This window comes from Gopherus evgoodei, chromosome 17 (genome assembly GCF_007399415.2).
Source record: "Gopherus evgoodei ecotype Sinaloan lineage chromosome 17, rGopEvg1_v1.p, whole genome shotgun sequence".
NCBI lineage: Eukaryota > Metazoa > Chordata > Testudines > Testudinidae > Gopherus > Gopherus evgoodei.
The window spans coordinates 2330672-2352286 of NC_044338.1; the positions used below are offsets into that span (position 1 = coordinate 2330672).

Genomic DNA, 21615 nt, shown 5'->3' on the forward strand with positions numbered 1-21615 from the left:
ATTTATTTCATGTTTGGTTTAACAGCTGACATAGAAAGTCAGTTTGTAATGACTTTTGTGTCCACGGGTTATGCTGTGGTTTATTACATGCCATGACTTGTTAAAGAAGCCACAGCAGATCCTTATCAGCTGAACCAAATGAGAATTTTGCCCTCCATGTTATGAATTTTAAAGGCAATGGAACCTGCAGGAATGAGCACAAGGCTGGAAGTCAGGAGATCCTGATTTCTAATCCTGACTCTACCACTCACTCAGTATAGCCCTCGGCAAATCATCTCCCCACACTGTCTCAGTTTCCTCATTGGTGAAATGTGCATAGTAACACCTACCTCCTAGGGATGTTGTGAGAATTAATTAGTTAAAACCCATACAGTGCTTTGAACAGATAATGCTCTACACCAGGGGTCAGCAGCCTTTCAGAAGTGCTGTGCTGAGTCTTAATTTATTCACTCTAATGTAAGGTTTCGTGTGCCAGTCATACATTTTAAGATTTTTAGAAGGTCTCTTTCTATAAGTCTATAATATATAACTAAACTATTGTTGTATTTCAAGTAAATACGTTTTGTAAATGTTTAAGAAGCTTCATTTAAAATTGACTTAAAATGCAGAGCCCCCTGGACCAGTAGGCAGGACCTGGGCAGTGTGAGTGCCGCTGAAAAACAGCTTGTGTGCTGCCTTCGGCACCCGTGCCATAGGTTGCCTACCCCTACTCTACACTAATGCTAAATATTACTATTGTAACACTTGCAAGAAGAGCATTTATCATTTCTAAGTTGCTTTTAACATTCCAAAACCATACCCTCTTATGCTCATATTTTAGGAGAGCGGGCAATATAAGAAACAAAATCCATGCTTTAGATCTGGCTGCTTGGAATGTGGATGGCTTTGCTTTTGTGTCATTAGACTGGATTAATGTGTCAAGTGATGCTACAAACACGGCTGGCAGATGTGTGACATCCTAACTTTCTGGAATGGCTGCCAGCTTCAAGGCTGGGTTGATCAAATTAACCTTCTGTTTGCCTATCCCAGTGCTTATAACAACATATGCTGGTGATGATGCAGTGACGACAGTAACCAAGTTTTGATAGTCATCTATGCATGCCCTGATTTTCCTGATGGGAATCAAACAATATGGGGTCAGACTCTCACATAGTGTAGGTCAGTGTAACTCTGGAGCTATGCTGATTTGCACCAGCTGAAGATCTGGCCCATTAATTCCAGATAACCACTATTCCTATCTCCCCCCCCCCATGTTTTTACTCAAGATTAAATATTACCTGATAAAAATATAGATTTTGCTTCCTTGAGCACTCTAAATATTTAATTTGGAAAACGGTATGTACTTATGCCAACATATTCCTGATTATTGCTGTTATCTGATGGCTATCAAGAAAAGCCTAGGAAACTCAGGTAACTAGGTGTTATCCTCAGAGCCTGTTGAACGGTGCCCCCTGTTGGGGTATCAAGTTCAAGTTAGTTTACAGTGAGTCTCACAGGAAGCTGTGGTTTTATTTTGTTTTTTAGCATTATCAACAATGTTTGGTTTGCAACATATTCCTATTTCATAGCCAAGCTGCCTCAAACTATCTTCATACTATTACTTAATATGAACTGAGCACCTTACAAACTGTAGGGGACACAGTCATCTCACGTATGACTCAACATTTATATTTGGTAAAAACATACTTTTCCAAACCCAAAGTCCAATAGAACTGTTTCCATTAATTTGCCATTGAAATGTCAGTGTAAATAACTGTTTTCAAACCTTCCCCATAAGCTTGCCCCCATGACTCTGAAAGAGAAATAGACTATAAGCACATGTGAAACTGACCTAAATGATTTCCATTGCTCAGTCTGAGAGAGAGCAAGAGAAACAAAGCAAGCAATTAAACAGCATGCATGGGGAAAAGTGAGATGTTTAAATTCCTCTGGTATTAGTCTATAGGAAAAGAACATATGTGTCTACAATATGTGATTTTTGATTAATCCTCTCAGAGCACCACTGTGAGGTATTACCCCCCATTTTACAGATGGGGAAACTGAGGCACAGACATCCATTGACCTACCCAAGTTCACAAAGGCATAATTATTAGAGGCATGACTAGAATTCAGGAGTTCATGTGCTCAGGCCACTTCGCCTCTGCCTCTCTTCTGAGCTAGGTACAGGGCAGTGGCTATTCTGCAATGGCGCCAGGGGAGCTGGGTCCTGGCCATGCAGGGGGGCTCAGGATTTTTAGCTCTCACCTGAGCAGTACCCAGAGAAAGGCAGGTCAGTGTCACATCTAGGCCTACCTCCATGGGACCCCACCTCTTCTCTGCACCCACACCCTGAGCCCCCCATGGGCTGTATCCTCCTGCCCCCTAGCCCCCCATCTCTTCCCAGCTGGTCCCCGCTCGCTGCCCCCCCTAGACTCCTGCCCCCTTAGGACCCCGCCCACTTCCCCCTCTCGGGACCCCACCCGCTGCCCCCTCTCACCTCCTGCCCCCCCCGCCCTTGGGACCCCGCCTCCTGCCCCCCCGCCCGCTTCCCCCCTCTCGCCTCCTGCCCCCCCCGCCCTCCGACCCCCCTCGCCTCCTGCCCCCCTCTCGTTTCCTGAACCCCCCCACCCTTGGGACCCCGCCTCCTGCCCCCCCGCCCGCTGCCCCCTCTCACCTCCTGCCCCCCCCCGCCCTTGGGACCCCGCCTCCTGCCCCCCCGCCCGCTTCCCCCCTCTCGCCTCCTGCCCCCCCGCCCTCCGACCCCCCTCGCCTCCTGCCCCCCTCTCGTTTCCTGAACCCCCCCACCCTTGGGACCCCGCCTCCTGCCCCCCCGCCCGCTTCCCCCCTCCCGCCTCCTGCCCCCCCGCTCTCCGACCCCCCTGGGGACCCCACCCGCTGCCCCCTCTCACCTCCTGCCCCCCCCGCCCTTGGGACCCCGCCTCCTGCCCCCCTCGGGCCCCCCCCCACTGGGCCGCTCTCCCCCCGCCGGTCGGACCCCACCCGTGCGGAGCCGCCTCCCCTCCCGCGGCCGGGAGGCGGGGGGGCGAAGTCTCGCGAGAGGGCGGGCGGGGGCCGCTGGCGGCGGGCGGGCGGCGCGGAGCGGAGCGGCGGGCGCGGAGCAGCCGGAGCCCGGGAGAGGCGCTGAGGGAGGCGGCACCGAGCCGAGCCCGGCCCGGGACCCGCTCCGCACCGGGGCACGGCCGGCCCCGCCCCGCGCTCGCTGCGGCCCGGCCCGGCCCGGGGCTCCCGAGCAGGCGGGGCCCAGGCGGCCTCGGCTCCCCGACCCCTGCCATCGTAGCGGCCGAGCCCGGCGGCGGCTGCCGGGCAGCCTCGCCCGGACCCGGACCCGGCCTGGCCTCGGGCCGCCTGCCGAGCCGGCGGAGGGTAAGGGCGGGGGGCGTCTGGTGTCGTCACTGGCGGCGGGGGGGCAGGGCCCCGTGCTGTGGGGCCTGGGCCGGGCGCTGGGGCCCGGGGCGGGGAGGGGGCCGGACTGAAGGGGGGGCTCCGGGGGGCAGTGCCGGGGGGGGGCCGGACTGAAGGGGGGGCTCCGGGGGGCAGTGCCGGGGGGGGCCGGACTGATGGGGGCTGTTCGGGGGGGCCGGACTGGGGGGTGTTCCGGGGACGGACGGACTGGGGGGTGTTCCGGGGGGGCCGGACTGATGGGGGCTGTTCGGGGGGGCCGGACTGATGGGGGCTGTTCGGGGGGGCCGGACTGGGGGGTGTTCCGGGGGGGCCGGACTGGGGGGTGTTCCGGGGGGGCCGGACTGAGGGCGTGTTCCGGGGGGCAGTGCCGGGGGGGGGACGGACTGGGGGGGATGTCCCCGGGGGGGTCGGACTGAGGGCGTGTTCCGGGGGGCAGTACCGGGGGGGGGCCGGACTGATGGGGGCTGTTCGGGGGGGCCGGACTGGGGGGTGTTCTGGGGGGGGACGGACTGGGGGATGTTCCCGGGGGGGTCGGACTGATGGGGGCTGTTCGGGGGGGTTGGACTGGAGGATGTTCCCGGGGGGGTCGGACTGAGGGGGTGTTCCGGGGGGCAGGAGCTGCCCCCTCCCGTGCCGGGGCCGAGGGCCGGGCGCTGGGTTGGGAGGGGTGAGCCGTGGCATTGCAGCGCCGCAGGCGGCCTGGGGGGCAGGTGTACCCCGTTCGGGGGGAGGAACATCCCCCCTGCGCGCTACTGCAGTGCTGCAGCAGTCCCGGCCCCGGCCCCGGCCCGGCGGTGTAATGGCGCTTCCCTTGCAAAGGTTACTCCTTTTCCTCCGCTCTTCGCCGACAGCAGGGCTGGCCCGACGCCCCCTTTTCCAGATCTCTGCCATGCAGCCCAGGGATGTCCCGGGGCTCTGAGAAGGCTGGATGTGGCTGTTATTTTTCTTTGCACTGGATGGTTTTGTGGATGTGATGGATTGCATGGTAAATGCTAATCAGTTCTTACATGTATATTCCTCCCTTCCCTCCTGGCTTGAGAGGTAATGTTCTGTATTTCCTCAGATACAGTCCGGTGCTTTGTTTGTTTAAATAGCCCTTTTATTCCAGGGATCCTATTCTATACTGGAGACTTGCTCCTCCCAGAGTGGGGAGTTTTTAGTGTAAATGCCATTTTCCTCAGTGCAGATATGGATTTAGGCAAAAATGACCTGTATAAAGACCTCGTATTGCTTCCCTTCAGCTATGTTTAGTGACTGTACCTATCTGTAAAGTAACATTTTTCCAAACATTTTAATTTGTCAAATCAAAATATCTAATTGGATCTAGATTTCTGAAACCTCTCTGTCAGTGTTGCTTTTGGTTCTTGCAGTAGTTATTTAGAGATATCTTCTAACCTGATTTGCTGCAAACATTGGAAATGTTAGAATTCAACCTTATAACAGTAAAAAATACAGTAGGTACATTACAAATTACAGGCACTCAGCATAGTGGTAAGTGCAGTACAAGAAATGGAAAATAATCGAATTAGAACTATGTTGTCAAGTGTCAGTATTTAAATATCTTACTGAATATGAAAAAAATATGATTAGGTTTGAGATCTTTATTCTGTTTATTTCCTAATATTTGCAGAGAGCTAGTATTTATTGTGCTTGTATCTCCTGTTTATCATGGCATGGAGTATTTGATTAGGTGGCATTTTAGTGAATGAGTTGGTTGTATAGCAGTTGCTTTAACTAGTTGAACAAATTGTGACCTTCACCTTTGATGACCACATTTCTAGAGTATTTATAGCAATTTCTCCATAAAGGACAGATTAATGAGATGTTACCTTCAGGTTTGAATGTCATTGATTGGTTAGTATTAATGCTATTTATAGTGAATGTATCCCAGTCTCTTTGTTTTATGTATTTGCATAAAGGTTGTAGTCTTGGGATGTTTAAAAAGAAATGCTTCAAAATGCCATTTCTAATGTGCAGTAGTACATCTTGTTGAATACTGTAGTTTAGAGGCTAAAATGTCTGAAGAATAGCTCTAGTGTGTAGTACATTGTAATAGTGAAGACATTATCAAGGCAATGGAAAATGAGGATATTTTGGTACTGGGGTTGTGGATTTGTTTACATAGTTCATGATTACAGAATAACCCATCCTATTCTAATATATGTGATTTCAAATATTTCTCTCAAAACAAATTTGAGGTTGCATCTTGATTCCAGTTGTTCCTGCTCGTTAACTGTTTTGTAACTTTTGTTGTTTTGTAGCTTTTGTTACTTATGTCCAAGGACAAAATAACTAACAATGGATTTGAGCTTTCATGTTAGATAGTTCACAACATTGTCCTAGTTTATACTAGTGTGCTTGCCTCTGGTTTTAGAACCCTTCTTTTTAGTATGTATTGACTCAAAAATGAAGATGCATTTGAATCTGATCTTGACATCTGAACTCGAGAGATGGAATTTTTCTTTTGTGTTGTGGGTGTCTCAGTTAGGAGAGATTTAATTTGGAAAGTTCTGTTTAAATATATGTAGCTTGTTGGTTAAAATAAGTCTAATGTGAAGGGCCTATAGACAGGTCATTATCAGAGAAGCTAAAATTAAATGGCATGTGTGGAGGGGCAGATGTTGGGGTCAGAATTATGTGTACCAATGGTTATTTAAATCCTAAACTGAACTATTGAAATGGTGTATCTCACGTCTCACCCTCCATTTAAATTCCGTCGTAAGCTAACTTGAAGAATTTCCTTTAAAAGTTATTTACTCTCCTGTACCCATTTATATAACTTTCATCTTTGTCTTTGCTATAATTTCCCAACGTTTGTTACTTGAATAAAATATTTTAAACAGAAGTTGTAAAACACTGCTAACTTTTTAGAATTAATAAGTATTATTCGAAATATAACACTGCTGGTTACAGTTTTGTAGTGTAAGGTCATTTGTCAAATGTCTCCTAATGCTGCATTTCTTGTAATGTATATTTTGGTGAACAAAAGATAAGGTAAATAATTTGTTTTAAAGACTGTACAGATAGATCATTGCTGTATAGTAAGATGAGTTACACGACTGACAAAATGTGTGTAGTCTGCACACGTGCATTCCCATATTTGTTTGATTACTTCCTAATAGCAGTCTTTTTTTCTATCTGTAAAGCTTCATGTTGTAGTGACTCTTGTGTCATAGGAAAGGTGTAGTGTCACTCTATCCACTCCAAGGAGATCATTGCTCCTAAGTCAAACAAATGGACAGTACAGTTCACTTGGAGAATGTTTCTGTTGTGTGTTTAGCAAACAGTGGAAGCCAGCTATTTTATTAAAGAAAAATGAAGATTTGGCTAGATTTGTGTCAAACCTAAATAAGATCTGTGGAGAGACGATGGCAAAAGTCATTTTTTTTTCTTGAAATGTATATTGATGGCCAGTCAAGTATACTTAAACATCTAAAAAAAATTGTCAATTTTAGAATCACATAGGCATGTATATTGATTGGTACATTCAGGCCCATATTACAAGCTCAGGATCTTTATTCAGCTATTTAAGATAGAACATTGTGGTTCGTGATCCCATCCCCCAAAATATAAGGGCTGGGTCTAGCCTCATATTTCATATAGCAGTATGTTGTTAAGCATCATGATATTATCTCCATGACTCCATAAGACAACCCTAGCAAAGTGGGGAACCCATGTTTAGCTCTAGACTTGTTCTTTCATTTCACAAGCCTGCAGGCTCCTGTCTGTACTAGAAAAATCCTCTATGGGTGACAGCAAACTTCAGTTACAAATGACTCATGGCCTCAATCAACCATGGTTGAGAATGGCTTATCTGCAAGTATATTCAAAGCCATTTTAACACCCATTATGGGTATTGAAAAGGATTGGCACTGTCTACACTAGTGACCAAATTATTCTCACTCCTGAATTGACTTGGTGTAGGGAGAACTCCTGTTGGATACAATTTGTCACCCACTGGACATTTGCTGCCTGGTTTAAGTGACTGTAAAGAGAACTGAATAGAAAGGGGTGCTTTAAAGCACTTCTTTCAAAGTTTGTAGAAGGAGTTTTTAAAAAGAGTGCACATTCTCTATTGTGATTTTAAGAGGAGGAGAGACTGGAAAACAAAATGGAAAAATCCCAAGGATAAAAGAGCATAGAACCACTAACCTTCTTCTGCTCAGGCAAAGTGATGGGGAAGTTATGTTTTGAAGGACTAGTAAGCAAAAACAGTTCACCCTGTGAAAATGCTATTGGGAGTATAAGGACATAGAATTAGAGTTGAAGTGCATTTTTTAGGAAAAAAGTGTTCAACACTGAGGGAAAGAGTGTAGATCTGTTTAAAAGTGCAGTCACCATTTTAGACAGCTATATGATATTCTCCTTATTTATGTACTGGCATACAGTGCAGAGCATATTTAACACACACAGAAAGATGCTGTCACTGTCTCAAGATGCTTATAGTCTGTCTAAGGCCACGTCCAGACTACCCGCCGTATCGGCTGGCTAAAATCGATTGCTCGGGGATCGATATATTGCGTCTAATCTAGACATGATATATCGATCCCCGAGCGCGCTTATATCGATTCTGGAACTCCATCAACCCCAACGGAGTTCCGGAAACGACAGGGAGAGCCGCGAACATCGATCCCGCGCGGTGTGGACGGGTGAGTAATCTGATCTTAGATATTCGACTTCAGCTATGTTATTCACGTAGCTGAAGTTGCGTATCTAAGATCGATTTTCCCCCCCGTAGTGTGGACCAGCCCTAAGCAGCTCAACATGTTGGGTGACCCTAAGGAGGTTTCCTAGAGCTTTTTTGTTGTTGTTGTTGTGTGTGGGGGGGGATTGATAATCAATAGCTGAAAGGATGATTTTGTTGCCATGGGTTAGCAGTTGAGGGCTTCTTCTAGTAATTTATCAGAATTTGAAACAGTTATTTGTTGTGTGAGTTTCTGAGGAATCTGAGTTTCATAATTTCTGGTTTCTTTGCCAGAAGAAGTGACATCACAACCACTGTAAAAGTAGTTTGAAAATGGCCTTGTCTGTGGTTGTTTTTGTCTACATACACATGCTGCGTCGGTTTAACTAAAACCATTTGAAAAATGGATTTAAACTGGTGTAAACTCCTGCGTAGGCACACTTAAATAGATTTACACTTACATTGCTTTAGTTTTTTGCCACTGATTTAACTTATCTTTAACTTATATTGATTTAAAAATCAAATCCAGTTAAAACAGTACAATTTATTTTGTAGATGGGGTCTTAGATTTCCAATGTTCAAACATGTTGGTGTTTAGAGGTAGGATAGACTCATAGACTCTAGGACTGGAAGGGACCTCGAGAGGTCATCGAGTCCAGTCCCCTGCCCTCATGGCAGAACCAAATACTGTCTAGACCATCCCTAATAGACATTTATCTAACCTACTCTTAAATATCTCCAGAGATGGAGATCCCACAACTTCCCTAGGCAATCTATTCCAGTGTTTAACTACCCTGACAGTTAGGAACTTTTTCCTAATGTCCAGCCTAAATCTCCCTTGCTGCAGTTCAAGCCCATTGCTTCTTGTTCTATCATTGGAGACTAAGGTGAACAAGTTTTCTCCCTCCTCCTGATGACACCCTTTTAGATACCTGAAAATTGCTATCGTGTCCCCTCTCAGTCTTCTCTTTTCCAAACTAAACAAACCCAATTCCTTCAGCCTTGCTTCATAGGTCATGTTCTCAAGACCTTTAATCATTCTTGTTGCTCTTCTCTGGACCCTCTCCAATTTCTCCACATCTTTCTTGAAATGCGGTGCCCAGAACTGGACACAATACTCCAGTTGAGGCCTAACCAGCGCAGAGTAAAGCGGAAGAATGACTTCTCGTGTCTTGTTTACAACACACCTGTTAATGCATCCCAGAATCACGTTTGCTTTTTTTGCAACAGTATCACACTGTTGACTCATATGTGGTCTACTATGACCCCTAGATCTCTTTCTGCCATACTCTTTCCTAGACACTCTCTTCCCGTTCTGTATGTGTGAAACTGATTGTTCCTTCCTAGGTGGGGCACTTTGCATTTATCTTTATTGAACTTCATCCTGTTTACCTCAGACCATTTCTCCAATTTGTCCAGATCATTTTGAATTTTGACCCTGGTTTGGTTTGGTTTCTAAAACAGGAAAAAAGCACTCTCAGTCCAGAATAGAGCATCCACAAATAGAGTTATTCTGAAATTCTTGTTCTGCTTTCAATTTACATCGTACCTTAGGCCTGGTCTACACTTGAAACTTACATCAGTTTCACCACTTACAGCATTCTCAGGGGTGTGAAAAATCCATAACTTTTGAGATATAGCAGTGTTGACCTAAACCCCTGTGTAGACAGTGCTAGGTTGGCAGAAGAATTCTATCCACCTAGCTAGTGAGTCTCATGGGGGTGGATTATCTCCACTGATGGGAGAAATCCTCCCATCGGAGTAAGCAGTGTCTACACTGAAGCGCTACAGCAGTGGAGGTATAGTGTTTTAAGAGTGGTGCATACCCTTAATCTGGAATAATTTTCATGTGTAGAAACCCCCTAAAATAGATAGATGGGCCCAACTAGTCATTGAAAGTGACACTTCATTAATGTGAATGGACAATAGTTCAGACTTTTGCCTCTGATATTGTTTGGCTGTAGGCAGTTTTATACGGGGTTGGGTTAATAGGGCTTCAGCACATAGTGTTCACCATCAAAAATTATCTTCTACAAGAGAAAAAACTAGGAAAAAAACTGGAAACTGAATTGTATTTTACTTTTTAAAATTTGAAGTTTAGATTCTGAGGAAAGAAGCAAAAATCAAAAAGATGTAAAGTTATGACACTTGCAATTTTTCTATGGCTGTGACTTTCCCCTGGCACTGGCTGTAACTATCTACAGCCATGAAGATATTTCTGTTATAGTACATGATAATGGGCAGCGTGCGGTGTTCCCTCCTACGCCCTTCACAGTTCTATAAAACAGCTACATCTGAAGAACATATGAGATAAGTTAAATCTTATTTTACGGTAGTTTTCTAGTGGAATACATGTGAATAGTTTCTGTGAATTTAATTACGCTTTAGCTGTACATCTGTGATGTTAAACCACATTTAAAAATTCTTCTGGCTGTCTTCTATGGATTCAAGAGTTTACCTACAGTTCACTTTGAGACTGAACATCAGTGTGTGTTATACTCGGGGCCCTTCATTGGGTTTTTATTTTGTTTAAAAATGACTGGGAATTTCAGTGTTGAGTCTAAAATTTAAAAAATGGGTGAAAATCGGTAACAAAAATGAAAAGCGGGAATGGGGGATGCCCAGTAGTCATATAGGCTGAGGGAGGTTTAACTCACCACCTCAGTAAGTAAAGTAGTCTTCAGCCTCTCCTGTACCTCAACTACATTTAATCCCCTGCCTTTAGTAGCCTCCCTCTGTTGGCCGAGCATCAGAAGGCACAACTCTCTCAAGGGGCAGATGGGCCACTGGGAGCAGCCAACCTCTTTCTGCTGCGGAATCAGCCTTCCCACTCTTCCTTCTTGGTTCCTATAACATTTCTTGCCCACTCCCCAGGCTGGTCTCCTGAGATTACCCATGCTAACTCCTGCTGGTTGCAGACTTGAAGGGATGGGACCCAGCAGCATGGGAAAGTGGAGCACATGATGAGGGTGGAAAGAAGAAGGGCTAGGGTTTTGCAGCAGGGAAGTAGTTGAGATCAGTTCTTAGCATCTGTGAATCCTTCTTCCCTGGCATAGTGCCACTCTGTGGCAACAGCAAACCATGGGCTGTTAGCCTACTCCGCAGGAATTCAATTGTCTGAGAGCGCCTGATAGGGATCGACATTTACACAGTATTAGGCCTGTTGGCTTATCACTGTTTTCCCTCCCCTTTCTCAGAATATAATGCTGATCTCTCTCTTCTGTCCTCTCCCAATTGTTGACTGTTCTGCCCAAGAGATCAGGAGGAAGGTTATTTGTGGAGTTTGTCCTAATGCTGCTTCACAGACCTGCCACTAGAGTACAGTGAGAGGTGCGCGGTATCTCTTCTCCTGGGAAACCAGACATTACTGGAGCTTCAGAAGTTGGGTCTCAAGGGCAGTGCAACGGGCTTTCTCTTCAGTATTAGACTAGATTTTAGTTGTCACTGACATTAACTCCTACTTTGCGCTTCCTCTCCAGAGAAAAATAAACCAATCTGAGAAAGGAGGTTGTGGGTAGGGGATATTACTCAACTGAGATTTGAATGTCACTAGCTTTTCCTCCACTCCTACAAATACGTGTTGCTTTTGTACTGTCTTGTTGGTGTGAGGTATATGCTTTGGTCTCTCAGTCTCTGTCTGTGCTGGAAAGCAACTGAGTTTAATGACATGTGACAGACCCAAACCAGTGGGGTACAGGAGTCTGGTAGAGGGCAAATTTACTGGTCACTGGGTGAGTAGTTTTCTGTTCCCTGAGTGACCGGAGCAGGGGCTGCACTACAGTAATCAGGAACTTGCTAGAACCAATTAAGGCAGCCAGGTTGATTAGAACACCTGCAGTCAATCAAGGCAGGCTAATCAGGGCACCTAGGTTTAAATAGGAGCTCACTCCAGTCTCGGGGGGGGGGGTGGGTGGGACCTAGAGAAGAGGAAGTGTGTGTGAGGAGCTGGGAGCAAGAGACACAAGGAGCTGAGAGTGAGAGGCTGTGCTGCTGGAGGACTAAGGAGTACAAGCGTTATCAGGCACCAGGAGGAAGGTCCTGTGGTGAAGATAAAGAAGGTGTTTGGAGGAGGCCATGGGGAAGTAGCCCAGGGAGTTGTAGCTGACTTGCAGCTGTTACAGGAGGCACTATAGACAGCTGCAATCCACAGGGCCCTGGACTGGAACCCGGAGTAGAGGGCGGGCCTGGGTTCCCCCAAACCTCCCAACTCCTGATCAGACACAGGAGGAGTTGATCCAGACTGTGGGGAAGATCACTGAGGTGAGCAAACCTGCCAATAAGCTCAGGACCCACCAAGGTAGAGGAGGAACTTTGTCACAGACAGTTAAAATTGTTGGTGGATCATCCATGCTTTTGATGGGACTGAATGATGTTAAATGTGTACCAGAACAGTGCTTTGGCCTTAGTAGCAGTGACCTGATGCAAGCATGGTTTTGGAATCCATTTATAACATGGTTGGCCAAGTCCACGTAGACAAGAGAGTTATGTAAATTTTAATATGTTACATAAAACACAAGATGAATGCATAACATGATCTCCAACTACTGTAATCCTTATCTTTCCATACCTCTTCCCCCAACCTTTGTCAGTCACCCATTGCTGTATTACATCTAATTTAAGGCTTGTGTACGTTAGATAATTTTGCACTGATGTTGCTTCACTAGTGTAACCCCCTAGCAATGTAAATACACCTCTACCCCAATATAACGCTGTACTCGGGAGACAAAAAATCTCACTGCGTTATAGGTGAGACCGCATTATATCCCGCTGCCGGTGAGTGCAGGGAGATTGGGGAAAGGATGCCTCCCATGCTCACCTGCAGTGGGAAGTGGAGCAACATGGCCCCAGCACGCTCTACTGTGCCACCTCCCAGCCTCAGCGCTCTGCTTTCCGCTGCAAGTGAGTGCGGGGAGTCCCTGACTGCGCCCGAGACCCTCTGCCTCTTATCGAACCCCTCGGCCCCAGCCTGGCCTGGCACCCTTAACACGCTGCTCAGAACAGTGTGTCAGAGCTTTACCGCCTTGTATGCGAACCCGTGTTATATTGGGGTAGTGGTGTATGTTGCATTGGTATGCATATGTTATCAGAGATAGACTGCACCAGTGCAATTTATCTGGCAGCTGTACAGCTGTAGCTGCATATATGCAAAAATTCCTAGTGTAGACAAGCCTGTAGATTAAGCTGCTTGTGGGAATTCGACATTAAAACAGATTGATGTAAAGAAAACCTTGAAAATGTTGAGATATCTAGTAGTTAAAGGCTGGTAGGAAAGATGGAACGAGAGTACTAGTGTGGTTCATGGACAGCGCCCTGTCAAGAACACTAGCCTCCATTCTGACTCAGAGTTGTTATAAAGGGGGAGAGAGAGTATTTTTACCAGGGAAATATCTTAGCAGGCTAGAACTGCCAGTCCTCTGGCTGCTGGAGGAGGAAGGAGCTCTCTCTCAGAAATGGACCTGATTCTTATCAGCGGTGCTGCTTCCTGAAGACTTCTAATTAGCTTTGTTGAGACTGACCACAGTCTTGTTCATTACATTCTGTTGCTGCTTGGGAAAAAAACTATGCACAGGGCTGTAGGTACTGGAACTCTGTGTGCAGATTCAGGAAGATATCACTGCGTAAGCTGACATTTCACTATTGTAAAGGATACAAGGACCCCCCCCCCTTTTTTTTTTTGGGTAAAAGAACGATTAATTTTGGCAGAAATTGAAGTCTTAGAGCCCACTTTAGGAATTGCCATATGGGATCAGACTTGTGGTTCATCTAGTCCAGTATTTTATCTCTAAGGTGGCCAGAACCAGATGCTTCAGAGCAAGATGTAAGGAACCCTGCATTGGACAGATGTGGGATAATCTGCTCCCTGCGAAGGTTTCATTCTAATTCCTAATGGGTAAAGATTGGTTTAAACCCTGAAGCATGAAGCCAGAGCAAGTTTTATACTTGCCTGTGGAAAGTAGGCAAGTGGATTTTTCAGGTACCTAGTGGAGCACTATAAACATCTATGAAACTCTAAAGACAATAAGATACTAAAACAAAAATGTGTATGTAGTGAATCTAGTGTATATTCTTAAGAGTATTTTGCTGTTTACTAATAGTTAACCTTTCATGCTGTTCTAATTAGCATGAGAGGCTGTGTCCACTAGACTTCTTTTCCTGAAATTTCCCACTATGGCTTACTGCTAGTGCAGCTCTGCCAATGGCAGTGCTACTGTAGACAGGCACCTGACATTTCAGCTACTTTACTTCTTATGGTAGTTAAATAACAGCAGCTGGTGTGTGTTAGTGCTTGTACCACCGGTACAACTGCACTGGTGGTAGCCAGGGGTGAGAGATTCTAGTGTACATAAGACTGAAGAGTGTGTGTACAACTATGATCTCCTAGTGTGGATGCAGTTATAGCACTGCAGAGGTGCTTATTTTGGAATATTTTATTCCTGTGAGGAAAGAGGAATGAACTGTACTGGTATGAGCCTTTGTGGACTTGGGTGAGTTTTATTGGTCGTACAGGTAGTCATACCAGTATAAATGCCTGTGTGGACATTCTGGGGACTGGTCTACACTAGACATTTTAGCCAGTATAGTACTGTCAGAGTTGTGATTTTTTTATTTTTTTGGTAAGAATATTTCTATACGGCCAAAACCCTAGTGTAGACTAGTTATTCCAGGAAAAAATTGCTTCTGCTGGTATACTCACCTGTGAAAACTAGGTGCCACAGTGGTGAATATACAGGGACATACATGATGGCTGTTTACTTCCTTTTTCATTTGGGATCATAATCTATCATTCACTCTCTTAACAGTACTAGTAAAAAAAAAATTAACCTCATGTCTTTTTGTTTGCACTTTAATTTTAACTGCAGTTTTGCATACAATAAAGTTCTGTGTTTGGAAAGTCAGAGTATCTTTATTAATTCACACTAACCACTGCAGAATACATAGTGGGAGGCCAAGACCCGCCCTATATATAATCTAATGTACACAAGACGGACACTCTTTTATGAAAGCAACAGAGAGCTCCATTGTGGCTGACTGTTCAAATGCTCTTTTAAAGCCTCCTTCAGCTGCACATCTCTGCAGTTGGCTCATCCAATAGACCTTGTGTCCGGCTGTCCACATTCAGCAGAGTGCCGCTCAACTTCGCCTTGGGAGCTTTTCCTCCTTCACCTCCCAGATGTATGTAGTACACGACTTGCAGCTATAACCATTAGGTGTTTTTCTCACTGAGTAAACAATGCCAACAATCTACCAAAAGCACATTCGGCTGACATTCTCCACTTGCTGAGCCAGTGCTATCGAGGTGGCCAGTGTATGGCTTCACGAGCCAGCAAAGCAAGGGGTAGGCTGGGTTCCCCAGAATCATTATTGCCAGTTCAACGTCGCTAGTGGTAATCCACTGGTAAGGAAAGAAAGTCCTGCCTTGCAGCTTTTTGAAAAGTCCTGTGTTCTTAGAGATGCAAGCATCAGGCACCTTCCCTGACCAGCCTATGTTGTTATCAGTGAGGCATCTCTGATGGCCCACTAGCATTTACATAACCGGAGAAAAGTAGCCCTTTCTCCTATTGTACTCTGTGGTGTTAGGTGGTCTGGTGTCAAAATAGGGGTATGCAACCTCCCACCGCAGTTTGGGAACCCCCTTGCTGCAGTTCCATCCACTGTTCCTGTATGTTGCTGAGAGTGACATTCCTGGTAGCAGCAGACATTTAATGGCCTTACACCAGTGGTGGGCAACCTGCAGCCCATGCACATGGCCTGTCGGGGTAATCTGCTGGTGGGTCGCAAGACAGTTTGTTTACATTGACCATGCGCAGGCACGCCGCCCGCAGCTCCCAGTGACCGTAGTTCGGAAAGGACAGTCAGCTCTGTAATTCAGGAACCTAGCTATATGGACTATTGAGAGCAGGTGGAGGTGAACCTTTCCCCAGTCATCTCGCATCACCCTTGTGACTATTTCCTTGCTCATTCGTCTGCTGTAGGTTCCACCCTAATTGTTGTTAGTGAACATTAAGGTTTTGGTTTTGACTTAAAGCTGGTCTGCACGTAGTTATTTCTATATAGACTGTGCTAATTACACACATTTATGCTAGTGTAGCTGTGTCCACTTTAGGGGCTGTACTAGTGAACTAAACTGATATAATGAAAAGAGTACAAAACCTGTGTGTGAATCAGCCCTTAAAAGCCCTGAATGGCTTAGGACCCACGTCTCTGTGAGAGTTCTTTTGCCTTGCACTACACTGCCACATTTGCATTCAGTGGAGATGCTCCAGTCAGAACCTGGGGGTATAAAAGTCAGCAAGCTGTTTCTGTGAGGGAGGGGCTCTCAACTTTGGAACTGACGCTACCCTCCATAGCCTGTATTTGTTGACTTTCACTTTATGTTGCAAGGCCCATCTGTTTATCCAGGCTTTTCAGAAGGGAGGGATGTGATAAGGGCTGGTATTTGTGGCAATGAGGTAGTGTTTGAGTTTTGATTCTATCTGTCAGCTAATTTTTTTGGTTTTAAGGTGAGGGGCATCTGCTGGTTCAGTTTTTTTCCCCTTGCGTATGATTGTTGTTGGTTGTTTTTTGGTTTATTTTTTAACAAATCTCCTGGCATCCACGGCGAGCTATACACCACTTCTGAACACTGCTACCAGCTGTGGGTGTATGAATCCGTAATTGCATTGTTGTCTGAGACTCACCAGTTGTCATGCCAGCATTTCTGGTGGGAGAACACAATGGAAGGAATAACCCTAGGACTGGGAAGTTGTGGGCTGGTGAGGGAGTCTACCCTGCAACCTCTGTTTATAATCCTTTTCCTGGGTTAGTTTCAAACAATAGATGCTTATTTGGTTGATCCTGTCACTGTAGTATGGAGCCTAACTTAATAACAAGACTGAATTTGTTTTGCCCTGTTGAGAAATAAAATGTATTATGACCTCACTGAAATGTTAGTCTGACTGAAGTAGGCAGCCAGCTAAGTCAGCCAGCAGATGATTGGTTAGCTTGTACGTCTGGTAGAGATGACAATTTATATTTAAATTAAAAAAAGATTTTAAATGATCTAGACCCATTATGCTTTTCAGTAGCTCCTTCTGTAACCGGATGATCTTTTTTTTTTTATTTTTTTTATTTTTTTACACTTCTCTTCCCTCTTTCCACCTTTCCTGCTTTTGTTTTTAGCCCTCACTTGTTGCATTTTGTTTCAAATTTGATTGTAAGATGTTCAGGGCAGGGAGCATGTTGATCCCTTAGTTTGCACAGTGGCCAGCACAGGTGGGCCGAGTCCCGATTGGGGCCTTCTGACACTAATACAATATACATAATTCTAAGTAGTTTAGCATTCAGAAACTTTACCATTCAGCTTTCCACTCACATTAGTCTGCCAGTTTGAAGTATTACATGAACTACACGTCTGCTTGTGGCATGGTGTATTCGGCTTGCTTATTTCAGCGGGAGGGAGTTCTCTCTGTCTGATGAGTACAGGCAAGGTATGAAATCCTCTTCTCTACAGAAAACATACTTGTCTCTCTGGTGTATAATTTGTTTTTATGCCTACCATTCAGGAACCTCTCTGTCACTCATGTTGTATATTCTACAGGCCTCCTAGAAAGGTGTTCTTCAAAATAACTGCATCATGTGAAAGAAACTTTTTTCCATGGAGCCTTTAAGTAAAAGGGATTTCAAATCTGTGCTAATTTAAACATGTTTAGTTTTGCTGCATCTTATTACATTTTGGTTGCAGTAAAAACCTCTCACTTCTAAAAAAACAAAATAATATTTACTGCAAATAAACTGCAGTTATAATACGATATTAAAGTTGGCTGCATGGATAAATAATGGGTATGTGCCTTTTTATTTTTCCTAATTTATGAAGAAAGTCTGAAATATTTTTTTAAAAATTTGTTTTCTCTTAGGAATAGCATGTCTTAACTTCCCTAGTTTTGCTGGGAGATTTCTTGGAGGGCCAGACAGCTGGAGTGGGAATTTTTCTCCCAAGTGTGTGTCAAATGTTTTAGTATACAGGTGTTAACAAAAGCAAGCAAATCAAGAATTTTAAACGAGCCCCTTCCCTTCTCCGTTGCTCAGGTTTTTCTTTCTTTGTACTTGTGGTGTTGTGGTTATACTCACTCTCCAGTTCAGTGTCTTCCAGGAAAATAACAGAGGAGACAAGATCTGAATTTCTAATGTGAAAAATGAGCACCCTGACTCCTCTTCCTCCTCCCCTCTGATGTTGCGTGTGAACAAAGCTGTCTGGTTTGCTTTACACACCATGGCTTTAGCAGAAAGCAGACAAGCACATACCTATTTTCTTTGCCATTTATGCTATTAACGTCTTAAAAAGAAAAGTACATGTAAGTCTTTTTTCCTGCAGTGTGTGCTGCGTACCTTATATATTGTGATGTACATCAGAGCTTAGATGTGACTGGCGACTGTTAGTGGGCCCTTTGCAAATACCTAGCCATTCTTTTTGTACATAGGGGGTATTTTTTTCCTTTTTAAGTATGTTTCCTCCTCTTTATGCAACTGTTTATTTGGAGGTATTTTAATCAGCACAGTGTAATGGTGCATTATTACTCTTATGTCACTTTCTACCGGAGGACACCTTAGATATTTATATAAAAATCGTGGTAGTACTAACAGTGCCATTCCACTAAGATTACTGATGAGTCCTGGCCAGATTCAGGGGAGCAGCCAAAACCAACAACCTGCCTGATGGCAAGAAGAAAATCAGCCTACGTATGTCCTAAGAAATGTAATATAAGAATATAGCTAATTTGGCTCCAATTCTTCTTCTCATATCTGGGAGGAGCACTATATTAGCTTAGCAGTAGCTGGCTTTGTGGAGGTAGTTCTTTGGTTATATTTCCATGTGATATGTCTCCTGGTATAGATACTTCTGTTCTTCTAGAAACAGAGTTCTTAGAACTATGGGATTAGCTTTTGTAGTCTCTTTGGATCATATCATCCTCTAACAACTTTGCCAAGTCATCTGCAGAGAAGCTGTTTCTTGGAGCTGTGTAAGTGGCTAGTGATTACCAATGCCAGCTTCCTGGTACAAACTGCTGTCACTGGTAATATTAAAGAATAGATTTTTGGTCTCTGAGAAATCATTTAGCTGTAGTAAGGGCAACTGGGCAGCAAGCAACATTAATGATGTTCCTTCCCTGTTACTTTCAGGAACCTTAATTTGTTCTTTGTGTTCTTTCTAGTTTGCCTTCAGAAAATAAATAATATTTCATGACACTGAAAGTTGAATTCTCAGTTACTCTGTATCCAGCTGGGCATATGGATCAGCTGCATGTTTTATTAGGGGGCAATTTCTCACAATTTTCTGGTAGTTTGTCAGGACAGCATCTCATTTTCTACCTAAAATATCTATTTTTTCCTCTCGTCATACGTCCAAAAACTTTATGAAGTGGACATCTGACATTCCCTTTTAACAGCTGGCCAATAGATTCTTTCTTAATAAAGGAAATGTGTCTTGAAACTTGTGTGTTTTTTTTTCCTGTGTCTATTCCTGCTGGAAAGCATAAAGTATAATCTGTTCTTCTGAATGTCCATCACAACAGAGGCATCAGATTTCCAGATATGAAATTATTCTTGTTGTTCAGATACAAGGAGGATATGGGGGTGTATAAGGTGTTTCAGAACCTACAAAGAACATTCTTTTTTGTGCATGTGAATTCGGTATTCATAAAAGGCATCAGATTGACAGCCATGGAGATTGGAATTTTATTTATCCTCAGAGCAGGTAGAGTACAGGCAGTGCTACTGCAAGAATCCCCAGTTTATCCGCCACTGTGCCTCAACGGTATCCTTTAGAGGCAGCCTGTAGAGCTCTGCAAGGAGATGGTTCAGTCTACATGCCTGTTAAATTGTCCTCTCTTCTGAGACTGCCAACAAGGGAGGCAGTTAGTGACAATTGTGATATTGTTTTTTGTGATGTTGATGCTTATCTCCTGAGACTTGTATAGATCTCACCATACTCATTTCACTCATGCTTCTAAACAGCTGGATCTCGAACAACTTTTAATCACCACTCACTTGGGCTGAATTTAGACTCATAGACTCATAGACTTTAGGGTCAGAAGGGACCAATATGATCATCTAGTCTGACCTCCTGCACAAAGCAAGCCACAGAATCCTACCCATCCACTTCTATAACAAACCCCTAACCTATGTCTGAGTTATTGAAATATTCAAATTGTGGTTTGAAGACCTCAAGCTGCAGAGAATCCACCAGCTAGTGACCCGTGCCCCATGCTGCAGAGGAAGGCGAAAAACCTCCAGGGCCTCTGCCAATCTGCCCCAGGAGGAAAATTCCTTCCCGACCCCAAATATGGCGATCCGCTAAACCCTGAGCATGTGGGCAAGACTTCCCAGCCAGCACTCAGGAAAGAATTCTCTGCAGTAACTCAGATCCCATCCCATCACAGACCAGTGGGCATACTTACCTGCTGATAATCAAAGATCAATTGCCAAAATTAAGCTATCCCATCAAACCATCCCTTCCATAAATTTATCAAGCTTAATTTAGACTCTTTATCTAGAGATTAAAGGGTCTGTATCCCATTACCACAATCACGGAGACATCCACTCCCCTATAAAGATTTTAACAATCTACCTGGTGGTGAAAATAATATTTAGGTAGAATGTAGTAGAGATAACCATTGGTGCTGCTGGCTTTAGTGAGTGGCACTCTGCAACTGGGGAAAAAATCAAACTTAATAATACTTTACATGTAGATAGCACCTTTCACCCTATGATCTCAAAGCACTTTACAGTTGCTGCAGACTGTAGTGGTGTATAGTGGTTAGAGTAAGGAACTGGAGATTGGACCTGGATTTTTATTCTCACCTTTGCCAGTGATTTGCTATGTGACATTAGACATGACACTTCATCTCTCATTGACTTATCCTCATTTTACAGATCAGTAAGCTATCACCTAACTTCTGCAAAACACTTGTGAGATATTCAAATGAAAGTTGCTTTATAAGGATGTGGTGGTGTTATAGATTACATTGATGAATTAACATGTAACTCTATCCCTTCATAAAATAAATATATATTCCTGTTTTATGGGAAAAACCAACACCTTGAAAGTCTGAAGTACATAGCAAGTCCTTTGCAGAGCTGGGAATAGACCCCAGGACTGATTTTCAGTTATCAGTTTTAATGACTGGCTAACAGTTCTGATGCCAGAGGAGTCCATTGTTCTCTTGGGATATGCACGTGGAGAGGGAAGGGTGAGGGAGGAGTCAGTTGCCATCATAGTACTTTTCTTTCCTCTCCCAGACCCAGCAGAAGGCCATCAGCAGTGCCAACGAATGGAAGGATAGCAGGAATGCAAGGGTAGCAGCAGAAGGCTGGAGATGTGCATTTTCTTTCCCTTCTCAGGCTTTATGAGGAGTTCTCAAAAGAAAGTGAATGTAGCATTAAACTGCATTCACTTTTTCATGACCCACCTTTTTGCTGTGGAACCCCATTCCCCTTCATGTTGGGTTCCGGGGCAGTTGATGGTAGAGGTAGCCTAGCTAGAATAACTTCAA

General features: G+C 44.6%; 1 protein-coding gene across 1 annotated transcript in view; it reads left to right on the forward strand.

Moving 5' to 3' along the window:
- The first annotated feature begins 3296 nt into the window (after positions 1-3296).
- The window catches only part of TAOK1 (TAO kinase 1), a 120345-nt gene continuing 102026 nt past the window's right edge, over positions 3297-21615 (forward strand). The window contains exon 1 of the mRNA XM_030537144.1: positions 3297-3363. The gene's annotated coding sequence lies outside the window, so the exon portion shown is untranslated. The remainder of the gene's footprint in view (positions 3364-21615) is intronic.